Raw genomic sequence first — 16,834 nt, forward strand, 5'->3', positions numbered from 1 at the left:
AATTATGTGTCAAATTGATTTCTATAGGAGTATTTATATAATATCCTGAATTATTCTTCTCTTGGTGAGTACAATTAAAATATTTGTCATTTAGTCATGTACAGAAAAAGTTTGGTAATCCATGTTCTTATTTCTTTGTAATATTTTTATGACCTTTTTATATTAAATATTTTACAAATATATAATCAATTTCATGACATTTTTATTATAAGCAAAATGCTGTAACATGACATTTATCTTTCAAAATAGCTTAGCAAGTCATAGATTAATTGTTAAATTTATTTCATTACTGAATAAGATGATTCACAGATTGAGATGTGAGGAACCAAAGAAATTAAGGATCTAATTGGTATTCTGTTTCAGAAGACAGTGTGTAGGTGAGAAAAAGGAGCTGGAAAAAAGTAGATAACCTTTGTGTAAAGATTTTATAAATTGAATAACTTTTCCTGGGTGTGTGAGGAAATGGATAAAAGTCTATAAGCAAAGAAGGATAAGAGCATAAAGGAATTTAAACAGAAAGGTTAATGATAAGTAGGTTAGAAACACAGAAGTTTTCTATTTGAAAATGCTTTAGAGTTTATGTAATTTGAAAATAAAATCTGCGATAGCAAATAATTCTAGAACTTCTTTTAAATCTGTGTAATCATTAAGACTGTAGGAGTCAGTCTCCTGTAACCAACACAAATCAACTTTGCAAAGCTACAGACAATTCACTCCTACCCTTATAGTCAATGTAACTGAAAACAATCCCTTTATAATTTTCTATATAAGTTCAACAGTTTACTTTGTTCATTCAGAGTATTCTTTTTCTTTTTGTTTTCATTTTATTTTTTTAGAAAACTCTTATTTAATAAATATAAATTTCAAAAGTACAACTTTTGGTTTGTAGTGGTTTTTCCCCCCATAATGACCCTCCCACTCACAAACCATCCCATGTCTTACTCCCTCTCCCATACCATTCTTCATTAAGATTCATTTTTAATTATCTTTATATACAAAAGGTCAACTTATCATATACTAAGTAAAGATTTCAACAGACTGCACCCACACAGACACACAAAGTATACAGTACTGTTTGAGTAGTAGTTTTACTGTTAATTTGCATAGTACAACACATTAAGGACAGAGGTCCTACATGGGGAGCAGATGCACAGTGACTCCTGCTGTTGATTCAACAATTGACACTCTTATTTATGACGTCAGTAATCACCCAAGGCTCTTGTCATGAGCTGCCAAGGCTATGGAAGCCTCTTGAGTCCACCAACTCTGATCTTATTTAGACAAGGCCCTAGTCAAAGTGGAAGTTCTCTCCTCCCTTCAGAGAAAGGCACCTCCTTCTTTGATGGCCCGTTCTTTCCACTGGGATCTCACAGAGGTCTTTCATTTAGGTCATTTTTGCCAAAGTGTCTTGGCTTTCCATGCCTGAAAAACTCTCATGGGCTTTTTAGCTGCCATTCAGACTACTTTTAAGCACAGTAGCTCTCCCTTAATTGAGCAATATACTCTATTTATTTTGAGATATTAAGTGGCAGTCTTATCCTTTGATATTCTAAAAGATCTTACTGGATTTTTTGAAGGTATCACCTTCTTTCTTCTTACTGCTTAAATTCAGATGTGAGAGAAGAGATACAATCTAAGGAAAGATTTAAACTAAAAGGATCCAGGAATTTTTCATCTGAATATCCAGAGGATGAAAATGTGATGGAATGGCTTCCAATAAAAAAATCAACCATAAGATACTATCAATAAAATATGATCAAAAGACAAAGCTAAGGGGTGGATGTTGTGGCATCAAGGGTTAAGCCACCATCTGGGATGCAAACATCTCATATTGGAGTGATAGCTTGAGTCCTGATAACTCTGCTTATGATCCAGTTCCTGCTACTGTACCTGGGAAGGCAGAAGATGATGACTCAAATAATTGGGCCCCTGCCACCCATGTGGAAGATCTGAATGCAATTCTAGGCTCAGGGCTTTGTCAGGTTAAGCCCTGGCTATTGTGGGCATCTAGAAAATAAATCAGCAGATTCAGTCTCTCTCTCTCTCTCTCTCTCTCTCTCTCTCTCTGTCTCTCTCTCTCTCCCTCCCTCCCTCCCTCCCTCCATCCCTCCATCCCTTCCTTCCTTTAAGTCACTATGGGATTCAAATAAATACATAAATATTTTAAGAAGATAAAGCTAAAGATATAACTGTAAAATTCTTTATCAAGACCCAAGGAAGACCAAAGATTATGACTTGAAGAACCATTCAGCCAAACAACAAGGCATCTAGGAAGTTTAGGAGCATTGCTCTTCAAGGGTCTCAACAGAAGCCCACAGTAGACAATGACTTGTCTCTAAGAGATGTATAAGTGTGAGTTTGAAATAATGAAGTGGAGCCTATTAAGTTCCACATGAGAATGACAAAGATTTTAAGCTAAATTTCTTGAAGGAAGTACAACATACGTGGACTTAAAGATACAGAAACAGTACAAAGTGAATACAGGCCTTTTGACATTCAGACTTCAAGCAGCAGAAACCAGGAAAGAAAACTATATGAAGGAAAGAAACAATGGCTTTCACTGAATAGGGATGATGGTTCTGAAGGCGAAATCAAGTTCTCAGAGGGTGTATCCAAGAGCTATGTCATGCTACACTATACCTTGAGAACTAATCAAGTAGTAATCCACCAGTGTCATGCTGGATTTCCAAACTTCTACAACTAGTGAATCCTACATATTCCATCTTGCCATATTTTTGTAACTGAAGGTCTATAGCAAATATTCTATCCCCATTTGACTCACATAATTTTTCTTTATTTCAGATAAAGAGAAATTGTCTTCAAGGATTCCTATCTTAAGGGAAATATCCACACTTTGACATGATTGGCATGATGAGATCTTGAACTTTTAAGAGAACATTGCCGGGACCAGCACTGTGGATCAGTAGGTTAATCCTCCGCCTATGGTGCCGGCATCCCATGAGGGCGCCGATTCTAGTCTCAGCTGCTCCTCTTCCAACCCAGCTCTCTGCTGTGGCCTAGGACAGCAGTAGATGATGGCCCAAGTCCTTGGGCCCCTGCACCCACGTGGGAGACCTGGAAGAAGCTCCTGGATCCTGGCTTCAGATCGATGTAGTTCCGGACGTTGCGGCCATTTGGGGAGTGAACTAATAGAAGGAAGACCTTTCTCTCTGTCTCTCCCTCACACTGTCTGTTACTCTACCTTTCAAAAAATAAAATCCGAAAAAAAAGATAACATTGCAATGGATGAAGCATTTAAAGGCATTAGCATTGTGATTTTTATTTTACATATAGTAAGAATTGGAATCTTTGAGAACAAAAACAAGGACATCCAAGATGACTGCCACTGATCCTCATTTCCTAGTAATCATATCCTTATGAGGCCTCTCCTATATTTTATATGGTTAACTAGGGAAACAAAGGTGAGAACGCCCACAAGTGCTTCATTCAAAAAGGAAATATAAAAGTATATCAGCTTGAAATTATATATTCCTAGTGAATTCTATTGCTAGCAGGTATATACAAGGAGAAACAATAGATGAAATTCTTTAGGCAAACAGAAAACAAACTCAAATGAAAACTAGGATTTCTCCAAAGAAATAAAGAGTGCTTGAAATGGACAATATGAGGAGAAATATCAAATACTATCTTTTGTCATTTAACGGATTCTTTAAGAGATAGTTGAATACTATGTTCCTGCAACCCCACCTCTGGTTATTTATACAAAGGACTGAAATTAGGATCCTGAAGAAATGCTAACACAACCATGATCATGGCAATATTATTCACAAAGAACAAGAGGTAGAAGCAATCTAGATGTCCACTGATGGATAAATGGAAAAAAATGTATGTAAACTGGTAGGTATGCAGGTTATAGACAGACACATACATAATGGAATATTGTTCAGTCTTCTATCACATGCCACAACATGGATAAATTCTGAAAACGTTAATTAAGTGAAATCAGCCATTATCAGAAAGCCAAATATTGCGTGATCCCACTTCAATTAGAATAAAGAATAGAAAATACAATGTTGTTTTCCACAGGCTAGAGGGAGAGAGAAATGGGGAGATATTTAATACGTATAGAGTCAGTTTTGCAAGATGAAAAGTTCTGAAGATCCATTGCACTACTATGTGAATACAGTTTATACTACTGAACTGGGCATTTAAAAATGGATAAGACTGGAGCTGGTGTTGTGGTATAGCAGGTAAAGCCACTGCCTGCAACAACGGCATTTCACATGGGTGATGGCTCATGCCACAGTTGGTCTGCTTCTGATCCAGCTCCCCACTGGCCTGGGAAAGCAGCAGAAAATGGTCTAAATGCTTGGGCCCCTGCCACTCATGTGGGAAACCTGGAAGCAGCTCCTGGCTCCTGACAACAGCTTGGCCCAGCCCTGGCTGCTTCAGTCATTTAGGGACTGAATGAGCAGATGGAAAATTTCCTCTCTCTCTCTCTTTCTCTCTGTCTGTCTCTCTGCCTCTCCCTCCCTATATAACTGTGACTTTCAGAGACATAAATAAATCTTTTAAAATGGATAAGATGGCAAGCTTTACGTCATGTTCATTCTATCACAGTTACATGTCTTAAAAAGATAATTGTGTTTTAGATAAAGATGTATTTATATGTATTGTGGAGCACTAGTCATCTGCTCTGGCTTGACTCACTGCTGTTACTCCTGAGAAACAAGTCAGGAAACCATGCCACAACCTTGACATTTAAACATAATGCAAAGATATTCATGGGACCAGAGTTGGTAGTCTACTGAATCAGAATTACCATAACCAATGGCCACTGTTGTGTGTTGTGGTGCAGCAGGGTGAGCCATTGCTTGCTTCACCAGCGTCCAATTCCAGAGCACCAGTTCAAGTCTCAGTTGCTCTGCTTCTGATCCAGCTCCCTACTAATGCAACTGGGAAAACAGTAGAAGACGGCTAAAATATTTGTGTTCCTGCCACAGATCTGGGAGACCCAGGTAGAATTCCAGGCTCCTGGCTTTAGCTTGGCCCAGTCCCCGCCCTGACCATTAAAGCCATTTGTGGAGCAAACCAGTGGACGGCAGATCACTCTCTCTCTCTCACTTCCTCTCTGTCACTCTTCCTTTCAAATAAATAATAAATAACCTTTAGGAGAAAAAAAGAATTGCCATAATCAATTACAACTTATGATCTCTGGAGATGGTGTGTTCTAAAGTTTGATTAGAGGATCAAAGGAAAAGAAACTCAAGGTGAAAGAATTACTATAAGAAAAAACACCTTCTTGTGAATGTTGTAAGATATGGGATCATTTCCAGATGAGAATCTGCAAGTGACTCATAAATTGGTTATCTGTTGCTAAAAAAAAAAAAAAAAAAGAGAGAGATAATTTACTGATTAAATCAAAAGTAACACAGAGTATTTAGAAGTATTTATCATAAAAATACTTCAGGATAAATCAGACAATACATAAGTGAAACAAATATTGATATATACATAAAATACTTATGTGCAAAGGCATGCATTTGGCACAGTGATTAAGACAACTCCAGGGAAGTCTGAACCCATATGGAGTACCTGAGCTCAAGTCCCAGCTCCAGTCCTGAGCCCAGCTTCCTGCTAATACACATGCTGGGAGGTGGCAGGTAATGACTTAAGTACTTCGGTCATTGCCACTCAAGTGGAAGACATAGATTGAGTTCTTGTTTCCTGGCTTTGGCCTGGCCCAGCCCAAGTTTTATAGGCATTTGAGGAGTTAAACAGCAGACTGGAGATCTCTCTTACCTTTCAAATAATAAAAATAATATTGATAGGAGAAATTAAAGATATCCCAAATAAGTGGAGTGATATATCAATTTGCTATGGTTTGAATAAGACATGTCTCCTCTAGAACATACAGTAGTTTAAACCCCAAAGTCATAATTTAATAGTATTAATAGGGTGGAAATTTATTCTGACTATGGAGTTTAAATGTGAGACCTTTGGAAATGACTAGATTATGTTATTAGGGTGGAGCCCCCATTAGTGAATCCTGGCGGCTTTATAAGTTGAGGGAGAGAAGACAAGTAGACACAGACACTGACACACACTGTTATGTGATGCACTGTGCTACCTCAGGATTCACCAGCAAGAAGGCACTCACCAGAGGCTAAACCAATGGGCCCACTTAACCTCAGACTGCATCTCCAGCATCACGAGCCAAAATAAACTCATTACTATATAGATTTAGTTTCTCTCAGGCATTTTATTATGTAAAAAAAGTTCACTAAGAGACCATATTGTATATTAAAAGAGTATGTGTTGTCAAAGATCAATGTTCCTTGATACATAGAACCAAAGAATCCCAAATACATTCTAAGATGAGCTGGGATGGGAGGTATAAATTGAGAAGATCCTAACATTTTCATTAAAATATAAAAAGTATAGAATAGCCAAAAAATGTTTAAAGACAGAATAATTTTGGATGACTTTTATACTGTCTGAACTCAGGGCTCTGCTATAAGCCAGAGTATATAATTAGTATTGTATTGAGGGTGAGAACAGATACATAGACATTTAACAAATATAACCATATCTATATAATCAGCTAAGTTTCAAGAAAAATATCAAGGTTATTCAAGAGGTAAAGAACACTCTTTTCAACAAACAATGCTCAAACAACTAGATATCAGGGACAAATTCTCAATGTTTACCCCACACTATGTAAGAAAATGAGCTAAAAATGGACCACATAGACATAGACATAAAAAGATTTTTTCAAATTTAAAAGAATTTTCTCTTACAAAGACACCATTATAAAACTGAAACTAAAGGCTGTGGGCTAAGAGAAAATATCTGCAATACACAGATGTGGCAAATCACGTATATCTAAACTATATTTACAACTCAATAGCACACAGTATTTTAAAAGGCAAGAATTTGAATAGATATGAGTGCTTCACAAATAGAGATATATGAGTAGCAAAATATATTAAAGATATTCAACAGGGTTAATCATCAAAAATAAAAATTAAAGTTACAGTGTGATATAATAATGTTATATAAATAAATGTTATATAAACATTTCAAGATAAATAGGACAGATGCTATCATATATGCCCCCATATTCACCAATCTGATGCTGTAAGGCACTGGGACTTCCGGCAGATGATTAGGTATGAGAACGCTGCCTTTATAAAAGAGGTCCCAGAGAGCTTCTTGGTTCCTTCCACCATGAGAGGACACAGTGCAGAAGCATCAAATATAAACTAGAAAATGGGTGCTTGACTGACCCCAGATCGACTGGCACCTTGATCTTGGAATTCCCAGCCTTGAGAACAAGAAAAGAGATCTTGTTTTTTATAAGCTACCCATTTTATGATATTTTGTTATGGTAGCTTGAAATGGAATAAGACAATAGACAACTACCAGTGTTGATAATGGAAGTCTCACATATTTATGGTGAAGTTATGAAATCATATAATTTGAAGAACTTCTTGGCCAATTTTTAATAGATATATGTGTACCACGTCTTAGTCTCTTTTCTGTTGCTGTAACATATCTCACAACATGGTAATTCATAAAGAATAGACATTCACCTTGGCTCACGATTCTGGAGGCTGGGAAGTATGAGCATGGCACCAGAACCTATTCCATTTTCAGTGATAGCTTCATGCTAATTCATAACACAGTGGTAAGGCTGAAGGGTCATATGTTGGGAGAGGAAGCAAGAGTGTGCTAGCTCAGGTATTTCTTCCTCTGCTTATAAAGGTACAAATGCCATTATGGGGGGTCCCACCCTCACAACTTCATCTAATTACCTCCTCAAAGCCCCATCTTATAATAGTATTAACATATGAATTTGGGGATTATGCTTGTAACACATGAACTTTTTGTGGACTATATTCAAACTATAGTACGATGCTATCTAATAAATAAATGAAATCCAACAGATATGTAAATGAAATTTTATAACAGTTTTATTCAAAATAACAGCTTGAAACACGTTAAGTGCTGCGAACAATGGAATACCACTTAGAAACTTAAAGACAATTACTGTTGCACACAACATTGTTGAATCTCAAAAATATTACATTTTCAAAATAAAACATACAATGACACAAAAGTACATATACTGTGTTATCCTATTCATTCAAAATTATAGAACATGCAAAACCAACTAATCTATAGAGAAAGAAGGCAGAGAAGCAATTACCTGGGTTAGGTGTAAGTGGGGAGGGATTAACTGCAAGGGGACAGGAAGAAACTTCCGGATGTTGAAAATGTTCTGTGTCTTAATTGTACTGGCATTTGCACAAGTAAAAATATTTGCCAAAATTCATAAAACTGCACCCTTAATAACTATGCAAATTTTAAAAATTACACTCTCAATAAGGTAGATAAAGAAGTCATTGCTTCTTGTTTCTTTGGTCAGAGTTACAAAAATGGTTTTAGGTCCTCTCTTATAAATGGTTTGGTTTTAATTGTTCTCTCTTATTTTCTAGACTTTGTCTTTCTGCGTCTACTTCATACAAATTGACAGCAATGATGAAGACCTATTGGTATTCATGGTCTAGTGTTTTCTTGTGCAACTTTGGTTTAACAGGGACAAAAAGAGGGTTAGAAATTAAAAAGGCCAAACTCCCAAAGAAACAGTGATTATTCTGTAGTCATGGGAACAAACAACCAGCAGCACTGGTTTTAAAAGCTGTCTAATCCATCAATGACAGTTATGTAGCAATGGTAACAAGGGAATACAGAACTAATATTTTTTATTTATATATTTATTTATTTATTTTTAATAGATTTTATTTATTTTTTTGTTTTTTATTGGATTTTTATTTAGTAAATATAAATTTCCAAAGTACAGCTTATGGAATACAATGGCTTCCCCCGCCCCATAATTTCCCTCCCACTCACACCCCTCCCATCTCCCACTCCCTCTCCCATTCCATTCACATCAAGATTTATTTTCAATTATCTTTATATACAGAAGATCGATTTAGTATATATTAAGTAAAGGTTTCATCAGTTTGCACCCACACAGAAACACAAAGTGTAAAATACTGTTTCAGTACTAGTTATAGCATTACTTCACATTGGAAAACACATTAAGGACAGATCACACATGAGAAGTAAGTACACAGTGACTCCTGTTGTTGACTTAACAATTTGACACTCTTGTTTATGGCGTCAGTAATCTCCCCAGGCTCTAGTCATGAGTTGCCAAGGCTATGGAAGCCTGTTGAATTTTCCGAATTCGATCTTATTCCAACAGGGTCATAGTCAAAGTGGAAGTTCTCTCCTCGCTTCAGGAAAGGTACCTCCTTCTTTGATGGCCCCATTCTTTCCACTGGGATCTCACTCGCAGAGATCTTTCATTTAGGTCCTCTTTTTTTTTTCCAGAGTGTCTTGGCTTTCCATGCCTAAAATACCCTCATGGGCTCTTCAGCCATATCCGAATGCCTTAAGGGCTGATTCTGAGGTCAGAGTGCTAAAATAAAATCTTTAAAAAAAAGAAAAAGAAAAAATCTTCAGGACCCCTAGCTGTCAGGAAAATACAAATCAAACCCACAATGAGGTTTCACCTCACGCCAGTTAGAATGTCTCTCATGCAGAAATCAATAAACAACAGATGTCAGAGAGGACGAGGGGAAAAAGGTATCCTAATCCACTGTTGGTGGGAATGTAAACTGGTAAAGCCACTATGTAAGACAGTATGGAGATACCTCAAAAATTTGAATATAGACCTACCATATGACTCAGTCATCTCACTCATGGGAGTTTACCCAAGGGAAATGAAATAAGTAAACAAAAGAGCTATCTGCACCTCAATTCACAATAGCTAAGACATGGAATCAACCCAAATGCCCTTCAACTGAAGACTGGATAAAGAAGTTATGGGATATGTACACTATGGAATACTACATAGCAATAAAACAAAATGAAATCTGGTCACTTGCAACAAATTGGACCAATCTGGAAAAGTTCATACTTAGCAAAATAAGTCAGTCCCAAAGGGACAACTACTATATGTTCTCCCTGATCTGTGAGAAATAATAGCACACCTCAATTGAAATCTTCAGAAATGTAACAGACACTTTGAGAAGCAATGTCTTGAGCAGTCCCTGTCTTGACTATCAAGGAACAGTTTTTACATTTTAATTTATTTTTTTCTTCTTCGTACTATATGTTGAACTCATTACTTAACATTGTTATTCATATTTACATAAAGTCAATTGAAAATAGATCACAGTAAAAAATAAGAAGAGGAATAAGAGGGAGGAGGAAGTTTGTAACTGTATAGCTGTATAGTTCTCCATACAGCCCTATGGACTTACTTCTAAGAGTACAGTTTAAAAACTTGTCATGGGACTCAAAATCCCATTAAAGGTGGTGGTAAAAATGTCATCTTAATTGTAAAAGTGATCATATTAAGTGTCAAAGTGAACATATAGGTAGGATTACGTGTTAAAGAGATCATATAAATAGCATCAAGTGCCTGGTAATAATAATAGACAGAATCAAAAAGGAGGGAATGTCCAACATGGGAAGCAGTCCACATAGCATACGCATAGAATGACAATTGCTTTAAGTAACACTCTGACCTCAGAATCAGCCCTTAATGCATTCGGATGTGGCTGAAAAGCCTATGAGAGCATTTCAGACATGGAAAGCCAAGACACCATAGAAAAAATATCCTACATGAAGGATCTCTGTGAGACCCCAGTGGGAAGAGGGGCCATCAAAGAAGTATGTACTTTTCTCTGAAGGGAGGAGAGAACTTCCACTTTGATTATGGCCTTGTCTAAATACTGATGGAGTTTTGGTCACAAAAGGCTTCCATAGCCTTGGCAGGTCATGGCAAGAGCCACGGGTGATCATTGAAATCATAAATAAGAGTGTTAATTATTAAATTAACAACAGAAATCACTGTGTACTAGCTCCTCATGTAGGATCTCTGTCCTTAATGAGTTGTACTATGAGAATTAACTGCAAAACTTGTTCTCAAAGAGTACTTTATATGTTGTATGTGTGTGTGGGTGCAAACTGTTGAAATCTTTACTTACTAAAGAGTGGGTTTTCTGTATATAAAGTTAACTAAAAATGATACTTATTGAAGAATGGGATGGGAGAGGAAGTAGGAGGTAGGACAGGAGTGGGGGTGGGAATGGGGGGAAGAACCATCATATTCTGAAAGTTGTACCTATGAAATTTGCATTCATTAAATAAAAGTTTTTAAAAAATGAAAGCATTTTAGGCAGTGGCTGGAGCACTTAAATATCCAGAACCAAAAATATTTATAAACAATTGCTATGGGACACATTCTCTCTACTAGCATTTTACTGTTATTAACTCTCACAATAGTTAAAGTTAGGTAGTTCAGGATTGCCAACAATCACTGATGAGGAAATTGAGGCACAGAAAGATCTGTAACTTGCCCCAAATCACAAAGTTAGTACATGGTATAGCAAAGAGTTGAACATGAGTAGCATTTAGGTACCTACATGCTTATCTATTATGCATAAAAGAATGTTTATACAATGAGATACATGGATACTTTATATAATCAAGGCCATTTATGGCAATTATATTTCTTAGAAATCAATTTGACATTTAGAAAACTAACGTATTCAAAAAGTAAGAGATCCTTAATTCCTTTCACAATATGTATAAATAATTAAGAAGTTGTGCAGTAGATTAAAAAAAATTGGTATAAAATTTAGTTCAGGGCAGCCCAACTGTCTGGTTTCTCACCCACTGTGGCTCTTGTTCCCTGCAGTCCCAGCTCTGCGGGCCAGGCCACAGCCTCTATGGGAGGACATGGAGGCAGGTCATGGTATTCTGCAGGGGGAACCAGACCCTGAGCAAGGATGATGTGAACTACAAGATGCTTTTCTGGGTGATCAATGAGAAGCAAGTGGAAGATATCACCATTGACTTCTACGGGACACACACCATCACCCTGCTCAGCTTCAGCATTGTCAACCTCACGTATTGTGCCTTCACCAGGGATGACTCTGTTCCAGAAGACAACATCTGGAAGGGCATCCTGTCATTTTTTTTTCTTCCTTATCACCAGCATGTTAGCTTTTCCCAATTGTCTATTTACTAGGCCCCATCCAACGTTATGGCGAATGGTTTTGGGGCTCAGTGTGCTCTACTTCCCGTTCCTGGTGTTCCTGCACTTCTTCAATTTTGAGCAGGTGGAGTGCCTCATGTACTGGCTGGATCCAAACCTTCACTACATCACCAGGGAAGCAGATATCATGGAGTATGCCAAGAACTGCCACGTCATCACATAGGAATGCATCGTCAGCCACTTTGTTATATTTGTGTTGGGCACTGCTGGGGCTGGACCATGAAGGTCCTTCTGATCTGAAGTTATGGCCTATGCTGGACAATCAACACTACCTGGGAGCTGACTGAACTTTCCTCCATGCATCTCCTGCCCAACTTTGCAGAGTGCTTTTGGGATCAGGTCCTCCTGGACATCCTGCTGTGTAACGGCGGGGGCATCTGGCTGGGAAAGTCTAGAGACAGGAATATACCACTGGGCCAGCTTCAAGGACATTCACACCACCACCAGAAAAATCAAATGAGCTGTGCTCCAGTCCACACCGGCCAGCTGGACCTATGTTAGATGGTTTGACCCCAAGTCTTCTTTCCAGAGAGTGGCTGGAATACATTTATTCAGGATCATTTGGCAGCTGAGTTGAATACCTTCTTCCTGAAGCGTATCTTTGTGTTTCGAGCCAGACAGCCATTAAGCTGGTGTAGGACTCTCCTTTTCGGTTGCACCACAGCTCCCACAGTGAGACTGTACTATGTTAACCTCACCAACAAATAGCGCCAGCCCGTGAGAACACAGTGCTGGGTGTTCGGGGTCACTGGTTTCCTGGAAGCTATTCTTTGCCTAAAATTTGGCCAAAATCTCTTCTCTAAGATCCAAATACTCTATGTTGTACTTTGTCTTCTTTGTGAAGCCTTCACCACCTTCCTGTGTATGACATGGTCTGGTATGCAGAGCAGTACGGCCACAGGGAGAAACCTCCTCAGAGTGTGAGGACAACACCTACAGCCCTCACATCTGGCATCACTGGAAAGGTACAAAAGGTTCTAACAACAGCCCACCCAAGCATTCAGGCAATAATGAAAGCCATTCTCCCAGAAGACAGAATTGACATTCCAAGTCAAAACTCACCAATGGAGTTGGGAAGAAATGATAGACCATGGTTAATCAATGATGTCCCAGAGAGTGCCTAGATCCATGAAAGGAGCAGAACTCATTTAGATCTCCCTGTTAAGAGGTTGGAACATTTAGAGCCAATGGGAAGAGAAGTGGGAATGTTGGTGGGGGGGAGTCATTGTGTGAAGAGTGTAAGTCTTGTTTCCCATAGACCTGGCCACAGCAGGTGGATCTTTTCCTGGGGTCCGTTGCCAATCTGGGGTCTGTCTCAAGTTCAGGACTTGACACACTGTTACAAGTAACAATGCAGTTTGTTAGATGGACAAAGGAGATCTTTACTCAGTGTTGCCAAGGGCAGCTCTGCAAAGTTGGGCAGGAGATGCATGGAGGAAAGTTCAGTCAGCTCCCAGGTAATGTTGATTGTCCAGCACAGTACTTGTATGTATTGTGGATGCAATGTCAACATCCACATTCAGACAACACATTAACCAGATGGTTAATCAACGGTCACCAGTTTTTATTCTTATGAATCTCCTTTTCCATTTGATTGATTTGTGTAAGTTCAGGCCACTTTTCCATCTTTTATTTTGTTGTCTTTAAGTTTAGGACACATGAAGTCCTCCAGAAGCTACTGTTGAAATTGAAGGATGGCTCCCCTTCCCTGAATCTAGATAGAAGGGGGAGTGCTCTTGTGTTCTGTCTAGCAACACCAGCCCCCCTTTAAAGACCTTCTGCCGTGTGGCAGGTGCACTGCAGTCTGAGGAAGGGTTGGCTGCCTGCATAGGAACCTGAGTTTCACATCCAAACATGTTTTGTCCCATTGCAAATGTTACTTACCCGGACTGATCTACCATGCACAAAAGCAAACCTATGACAAGGGCAGTGAACACCATGGTGCCTCCCCCAGCCAGGTTCCTGCTACATTTGCTGTTTTCCTTCCTTCGTGTGTGACAGCTGACACTGTCTTTAGTCCCAGGTGAAGTGCTGGTTAGTATTACCTTTCATGCATGCCATGCTCTAGAACATCCTCCCCAGTAGTTCACCACCTCTGATGGATTCCTGTTTGCAATAAAACACATGAAAGCCAGTCAAAAGAAAAAATTAGTTCATGTGTGAAGGCCTGGCATTGTATACAGATGCTTATGCCACCACTTGTAGTGCCAGCATTCCATATTGGAGTGCCAGTTCAAGTCCCAGCTGCTCTGCTTCCCATCCAACTCCTTGCTTATGTGCCAGGGAATACAGCAGAAGATCATCCAAGTACTTGGGCCCATGCCAAAACGGGAGAAATCCAGCTGGAGTTACCAGATCCTGCTTCAGCCTAACCCAGCCCTTGCTTTTGCCTGCATCTGGGGTAGGAACCAGGTGATGGAAGGTCAGTGTGTGTGTGATTCCCTTTTCCTCTCCTTCCCTTCTCTCTGCCTTTCACATAAAGAAATTAAAAAAAAAATCAGAGGTGTGTATCATGCATTTTTTAATTTTACTTAGTTTAGTTTCTATTACTCATTTTCCAAGTAGTTAAATATAAAAATTTAAGATCCAGTAAAATAATCTTATCACTAGATTTCAAATGCTGGGATGAGTGAGAGGGACATCAGACCCTTGTATTATAATCTATACTAGCATCTCCTGAGATTAGCTGAGAAACCCACAGCTCATTTTAGTCCATGAGTTTTTGTCCAGATAGGTCGCTGTTAAGTAATTTGTCCCTGTAATCTGAAAAGTGACTTCAGGTGTGCTCCTTCCAGGAGGGCTCCCATGGGATTGTTCCTGTATTCCTCGCCACACCGTCAGACTTACAGGACAAGAGGTTATTTACACTCTCTCATTGTCTTGCTCCACTTAGTTTCAGGGGGTATTTGTGCTTCTAGGTACCACCTTGGAATTTAAGGAAAATGTTTATTATCATAAGTTGAGCAGAGATGGCTGTCCATCTGAATATATCGTCTTTTTCCATCCTTCCACATTGGGAGGTATGGCCATGTAACTGAGTTTTAGTCAATGGGATATGAGCAGAAATAATGCCACCACCAGATCTGCCCCCGGAAACCACCCACTCTCACACCTGTCTGTCATTTCCCCTTCTATTGTTACAACACAAACAAAGCTCTGAGATTGAAGAGACAAAGCTACAAAAAACTTCGCTTCCAGAATGATGGAGTGGGAAGCCACCATCTGGAACATCCACTAGACCCACTATTGATCAAGAAATTAGCTTTTCTTTTGGGTGAGCTGTTTCTAAATGGTTCTGCTTGCTATAATGGGTTACAGTACCCTAAAATAAACCAATCGAATTAGATATGTTAAAATACTGGTTTTTATTCCGAGAAAATCATGGCTGCATGAACTGTATGTAGGCAGAAAATTAGAACAAAGGGTACAAAGAAAACCAAAGATGAGTAACCCCTGTGAACATTTCAATGCATTACCCCATGACATTTGCTGTTCTGTCAAATGGACCGCATACACAAGGATGGCATGACCTGTTAGGGTCTCAGTAATCAGCTTGAGGTCTACCCCAGATAGGGGAACTATGGTACTTGAAATTGGTTATATTTTAATAGTGAGAACAGATGTTTATTAAATATATACTAGATTCCAGTCCCTGTTCTAGGATGAATGTAATGAAAGACCAATAATCTTTACTTTCAAACAAAAAAGTCAGGGTGAGGGCTGATCAAGTCACCATTTCTCCTAGTGTTTATTTCACTTTAACAGGTTTCCTTTTTGGTGCTCAATTAGTTGTCACCTATCAAGGAGAACAAGTGGTATTTGTCCCTTTGGGATTGGCTTATTACACTCAGCATAATGTTTTCCAAATTCCTAACAGGGATCACTAATACTTTTGGTTGAATACTGTAATGAGTACACACTTCTTCTTAAGTGCTGAAACATAACTGAAAAGTGATCACTGTTAAATGTAAGAGTGGGAATAAGAGAGGGAAGAGATGTGCAATTTGGGACATGCTCAAGCTGACTTACCTCAAACGGTAGAGTTAGAAACATACCAGGGGATTCCAATTCAATCCCATCAAGGTGGCATGTACCAATGCCATCTCACTAGTCCCAGTGATCAATTTCTGTTCACAATTGATCGTAATGATAGGACTAGGAACCAAAGGGATCACAGAAACAAGAATAGTGTCTGCAAATACTAGCTGATAGAATCAAAAAGGGAGAGAATGATCCAACATGGGAAGTGAGATACACAGCAGACCCATAGAATGGCAGATGTCCTAAACAGCACTCTGGCCTCAGAATCAGCCCTTAAGGTATGCGGATCCAGCTGAAAAGCCCATGAGAGTATTTCAGGCATGGAAAGCCAAGACACTCTGGGGGGGGAAAAAAAAAAACAACCTAAATGAAAGATCTCCGCGAGTGAGATCCCAGTGGAAAGAATGGGTCATCAAAGAAGGAGGTACCTTTCTCTGAAGGGAGGAGAGAACTTCCACTTTGACCATGGCCTTGTCTAAATATGATCAGAGTCGGTGAACTCAGGGGACTTCCATAGCCTTGGCAGCTCATGACAAGAGCCTAGGGTGATTACTGATGCCATAAACAAGAGTGTCAATTTGTTAAGTCAACAACAGGAGTCACTGTGCACTTACTCCTCATGTAGGATCTTTGTCCTTAGTGTGCTGTACATTGAGATTTAATGCTATAACTAGTACTCAAACAGTATTTTTC

General features: G+C 38.9%; 1 long non-coding RNA gene and 1 pseudogene across 1 annotated transcript in view; both read left to right on the plus strand.

Moving 5' to 3' along the window:
• Positions 1–3,260, plus strand: part of LOC149126940 (uncharacterized) — a 114,424-nt gene extending 111,164 nt beyond the window's left edge. The window contains exon 2 of the long non-coding RNA XR_016232342.1: positions 2,803–3,260. This is a non-coding gene — a long non-coding RNA (uncharacterized LOC149126940). The remainder of the gene's footprint in view (positions 1–2,802) is intronic.
• A 5,693-nt stretch (positions 3,261–8,953) lies between these two features.
• Positions 8,954–14,478, plus strand: LOC149126941 (phosphatidylserine synthase 1 pseudogene; annotated as a pseudogene).
• The last annotated feature ends 2,356 nt before the right edge of the window (positions 14,479–16,834 follow it).

This window comes from Oryctolagus cuniculus, chromosome 4, assembly GCF_051225735.1.
Source record: "Oryctolagus cuniculus isolate XC-2025 breed Fujian yellow rabbit chromosome 4, ASM5122573v1, whole genome shotgun sequence".
NCBI lineage: Eukaryota > Metazoa > Chordata > Mammalia > Lagomorpha > Leporidae > Oryctolagus > Oryctolagus cuniculus.